Consider the following 6000-nt stretch of genomic DNA (forward strand, 5'->3'; position numbering starts at 1 on the left):
AAATCAGAATAGGAATTCATATCATGCAGGGTTTGACACTGGAGTAAAAAAAACACTATCCCACAGGACTAGTAAAATTGATAACATAATAGTCCTGCAAAAGAATTGGTGGTCCCGTCTTTCAGTGCTTTCAATTGTTCACTTTGGCTCTTCATCTCTCTTAGCTTTTGCTCTACTTCTAATTCACTTTTCCAAACGCCATATTTTTTTCAAACCCTGTGTTCCAGTTGGTACTGTCTATTTCTTTGTAGTTGTTTGTGCATCATCAGCTCCTTACTGTAATTTTGTTTGCTTTTTTATGTTTTGGGGCTGCTTCTATTTTGGCTTTCTTTATGTAGTTTGCCTTAATTTTTTATTTTTTTTATTTTTTATTTTTATTTTTTTTTTTTGGGGGGGGGGGGATGAAGGGTAATAAGATATGATCATGTGGTCTTATTTCTAGCTTAAATATAACATTCTGGTACACATTAGTCTGACTTGCATTTTTAAGGACAAAAAATTACTTTCCCATACAGCAAGTCTCTATAGTGTCATCCTTAGGGCTTACTAGAATGTATTCACAACATAAAAATAAATAAATCTGAAGGTTACCAGCAGTTAGAGTAAAATTTCGTTACTAATTACACTTAGTCTATTTTCATGTCTATGTACTTCCGGGTTGACATATTAAACGTTAAACGTGATACAGTTGGCCCTATAACTACTAAGAAATGACAAAACCAATCGTAAAATAAAGTTCAGGATTTTGATTTTTTTCAAACTCAATATCAATATCCACTACACATTCAATAACTGGTTTCGTGTATTTAGAAATGTTCCCAAAAACACGACCTCGCAACACAGAACGGAATCGTGTTATTGTTACTGTTAGCAGTGCCACATGGCTTCAATGTAGGCTGTACCCGGTAAAAATTACGATCATCACAGCAAAAACATAGAACACGTTGTTTTCTTGCTGAATAAAATCACTGACACAAAATAAAAGAAGTATTGGACCCTCAAACTAATGTGATTTGAAATTCGACGCACCGATAACAACACGATCAAATTGCGTCATCGATTTTGACAGCAACCATTGTTATGATTGAGCTTCACTATAGTCAGTTCAGTTGAACGTGGCCGGACGAACGCATACGTCCAATTTGTACAGTGATTTTATAAAGGGAGCTTTATAACCTACCAAATAAATAACTCAGAAACGTAGTTTAGATAGCAACTGATCTGAAAATTACTGTTTAGAAAGACTACGCACTGTACATAAATACGAAATCATGCGAGATCGCCTGTTGGGCGACTTTCCCACAGGACGTGCTTTTCGAAAACTACACAACATAAGCTGTTATGGCACGAACTCATATAAAATCTACCCCGTTTCCAAACTGATAATTTTATCGCGAATACTCGGAATAGACAATCAGAGTTGGTTACAATAGCAAATTAAAAATCGAATGAATTTTACCTTACCGTGACCGTGAATCCGTATCGCCACCATTTTGAATGCTGAGCTCCCTAATATTGAAAAGTCACTATCCCGTATGTAGGATAGGACTATACATGCAATGGGCATTTTAGTAAGTTTTATTGGTCCTTACAGAAAGTTACTAGACTCGGGATAGCGGGCCAGTGTGTATATCGAACCAAAATCCTCATGCTTCCTTATTTGAGGTACTATTAAAAACGTGAACATTTGACCTTTGAGTTAGCGAATAGCGGGACTGAGCTGAGTAGCGACTACGTAACTATCTGTAAGTTTATAAAATTACAAATGGTGAACTTCCGCCATGTGAACTTGCGTCATTTTTATTGTAACAATACTATTAAACATGGCAAATAAACATGTACAAGAACATAATTAATATCTCTGTAATAACCCATGGTAAAGTTTAAATTCTGTGCTGTCCACATAAACAGGGTCTATATTTTCATTCATTTGTGACTTTTCGTTTTTCAGTACTCTTGGCTACGTGCTTTCGTTTTTCAGACTGTTGCCATCAACTAAAATTTTACAGCCCTTGAAGATCACCCCTGTCTGGAACATGAGCGACTACTTTTAGATAAAAAAACACACATTCAAGCAGATGAATGCACCCATCCTTTGATGAAAGGTTTGACAATACTAACTGCTGAAAATTTGGACAAAAATATATGAATTCAAAAACGTCTACAGCACAAAGATGTATATCATATGAGCGGCCATATTCAACCGAGTTTGCTCACTGTGACGGACACATAATAATAGTGTCGCCAATTCTGAAATAATGGTCTTAAATGATAGTCATTATTAGCAAAGTATGAATGGTGGATGTACTAACCTTCAGAAAAAGGAAACTCCAACGACAGGACTTGCCATGAGGCAGTGAATGCTCCCTGGAGCTGGAAGTACTCATAAGTGAACAGCAAACTTACACGAGTTCACTCACTAGTTACAGAGATACGCGCATGCGCACATGAACGATTTCAACTCTTGGTGGCGCTATGTGCCTAGAACATGTGTGCGTGCTTTCCTGGTGACTTTTGCGAACACTCACGCTGATTTTCGCACATATTATATTTTTGACAAAAAAGTAGGACCATCGCTGAGAACATTTCTAGGCATTTTTTATGCCTTTTTAAGCGTATAAGGAGGGCCAAAAGTATGAAGCCCAAGTGCGTGGCTTCATAACATTTTGTGGCTTTACAGCGGTGGTGGTTTCGGGGGGTAATGGATTGACATTTGATAAAACACACACACACACACACACACACACACACACACGCGCGCGCGCGCGCGCACACACACACACACGCACACACACACACACACACACACACACACACACACACACACACACACACATATATATATATATATATATATATATATATATATATATGTGTGTGTGTGTGTGTGTGTGTGTGTGTGTGTGTGTGTGTGTCAGATGAAAACTTAATAAAATTGTTCAAACCCCATGTCCCCCCCCCCCCCTAAAGTATACGTTTTCTATCATACATTGAACTGAAAACATCTATATTACTGGCATTAGTTCTGCTGCTATGAAAAAAAACTCCACGTAAAGCTTTCGTTTTGTATTTGTAGAACCCAGATTGCAGTCCGGTCGGCCACCACGCCATGTCCGTGTACATATCTACAGAATTAAACCTACTAAACAATTGACTACGTGGAATCAGAGATAAAATTAAATGGTGTATGTTAGGTCAAGTGGAATTCAGTCACATCTTTATCATTTTCCTGACTCGCACTTTGTACATACATTCAATTGGAGACAATTGACTCGAGTAAAGGTTGAAAGCTACAGTTCAAATAGTACTAATGAAATGCCTACTAAATTATCCGCCATATGGGATGTACATTATTGGTCGAGCCTCAGCTCCCAATACATGCACTCCGGTGTACCATATATAGGCGTATATAAACTAACTTCTAACTATATTAACACTTCCGTATCAAATTTGCAGTAGTTAGGCTATATCTTAAGAATGCATTCTTCAAATTCCGCAACATTTGGTACATACATCAACCATAATGATACGTCACATAAAGCCTGTTGGCATAGTATTCATTTCTAATTAGTAATTTGTATAATTAATGACATTTGGTAATTAAGCCATATCTACAAAATGCAAGCTTCAAATTTCATATAATTTGGTACATATCGTAATCACAACAATGCACACATATGCTATAAAGCCTGTAACTATATGAAATTTGGAGCTTGTGCCGTTAACATATTGTCTAATTATCAAAAAATCATTAATTATTCAAATTAACCATATAGATTATAAGCTACATCAACAAGCTTGAAATGATACAACATGAAATGCATTATTTATTCAAATTACTCATTAAAGCTAACAACAATGCTAACACACAGTCACGATGTTTCCACCAGAAATTGGTGATTGAAATAAAATTTGACTATGCATTGCCTTTGCCATTGGGCCAACAAAAAGTCACTGACACCCCCCATCTGTAAAACCAAAAACAGACTGATCCCCCCCCCCCCATATACTATATTCACATAACAGGTGTTTTTGATCGTGACTCAATGTGGACTGCATGACTGTTTCACAAATACTTTACAATATCATGGGATAGCACTATCACATAATTATTGGCAACGCAGGGTAGGCCAACAAAAAGTCACTGACACCCCCCATCTGTAAAACCAAAAACAGACTGATCCCCCCCATATACTATATTCACATAACAGGTGTTTTTGATCGTGACTCAATGTGGACTGCATGACTGTTTCACAAATACTTTACAATATCATGGGATAGCACTATCACATAATTATTGGCAACGCAGGGTAGGCCAACAAAAAGTCACTGACACCCCCCATCTGTAAAACCAAAAACAGACTGATCCCCCCCATATACTATATTCACATAACAGGTGTTTTTGATCGTGACTCAATGTGGACTGCATGACTGTTTCACAAATACTTTACAATATCATGGGATAGCACTATCACATAATTATTGGCAACGCAGGGTAAATATACTCAAAATGGAGTTTAATAGCATTAAGATCGTGAAAGACAGGGGAAAGCTTGAAAAGGGAATATGTACACCTCTAATGGGGGGGGGGCTCCTAGCCCCCCCCCCCCTAGACGCCCTGGAGCTTTTTACCTCTTAATAGGCAATTTTTAGACTATTCAGACACTTCGCTTTACAAGACAGCACCGACATGTAAAAAGCAACTTCATAAGGTTGAAATATTTTCAAAAGAAAGTATAATAGCATCTTGACAGTAAGAGCCAGAGGGAAGAGCTTGAGACTGGGATAAACTATGTCCACCTCTTGTGTGTGTGTGTGTGGGGGGGGGGAGTTCTAGGGGAGACATAGAGGTTCTGGAGGTATTTTTACTCTTGAAGCCCATTTTTAGACAATTACGACACTTTCAGGCAATAATTTCCAAGCTTTACAACACAGCACCATCAAATATCACAAACTGTTATTTATAACTTACACACTTACATAGAGTTGAAATATGTTCTTAATCATTATTGTAAAGGTCAGCATAGCTAATGGTAGTATCATTGGTATGGGAGATTTGGAGTTTTAAGGTAGTTTTTTGGCTATCTTGGCAAACATTTCACATCTTAAAGACAATATCATATCACATTAGCATGAGGTGAACATTCTTAAGAAAAGTTTAATACCATTATGACTTTAAAAAGGTTGGTGCGTCTGATTGTTGGTTAAATGCATGAGTGGGCTCCGGGGGCGAGGGAGTCATTGGGGTCTCCCCTAGCAGATCCGGAGGATTGTTGGTTCTATTAAGGCAATATTTAGGTTATTTATAGCCTATTTCAAAGCTTCGAAAGTTTTCGAAGGTAAAGTTAATGTAAGTGTTAAATGAGTTTCCCATGTCACATAAAAGTGGGCCCATAACATTGGTATAGTGGCATTAATATTGCATGTATGGTAAAGTCACTGGTATGTTAGAGAACTTTAGGTGGTAATACCTAGTGTATAATACTTAATAGAAACTGAAATCTGATGAGATTGAGCGATTTGTAGTGTCGATAACATGAAGTGTCCAAAATAGAAAGTGTATTAATCCCTTCTGACAAGTTCACATCACACTGAAGAGTAGAACGATTTAGAGTAACTTCTTTTATAAACTATCTCTGAAGATTACCATTACGAAACCTTCAAGTTCACTTTTGCCGCAAAGTGCAATATAAGTGAAGCATTAATTGTGAAACAGCCAAGCATTTACATGTTCTGTTACATGTTCTGTAACTAGTGTGGTAGCTTATCTAGCTATATGTATTGAATAGAGGTATGTTTGAACTCTTACGTGAAGTAATATTAAATAATTTATGTTAGAAACAGGGACAAAAAATAAATTATACATGTAGCAGTCAGTTCAGACATGGCTATATGCCATTGTAGAAAAGGATTTTCTTCTTCCATCACAATCCTAAACACAATGACCCCTCCCCACCCATCCACAATTTTCAAAACAGCATGACCCCCCCCCCCTCTGCC

The sequence above is a fragment of the Glandiceps talaboti genome, chromosome 4, assembly GCF_964340395.1.
Source record: "Glandiceps talaboti chromosome 4, keGlaTala1.1, whole genome shotgun sequence".
NCBI classification, from domain to species: domain Eukaryota; kingdom Metazoa; phylum Hemichordata; class Enteropneusta; family Spengelidae; genus Glandiceps; species Glandiceps talaboti.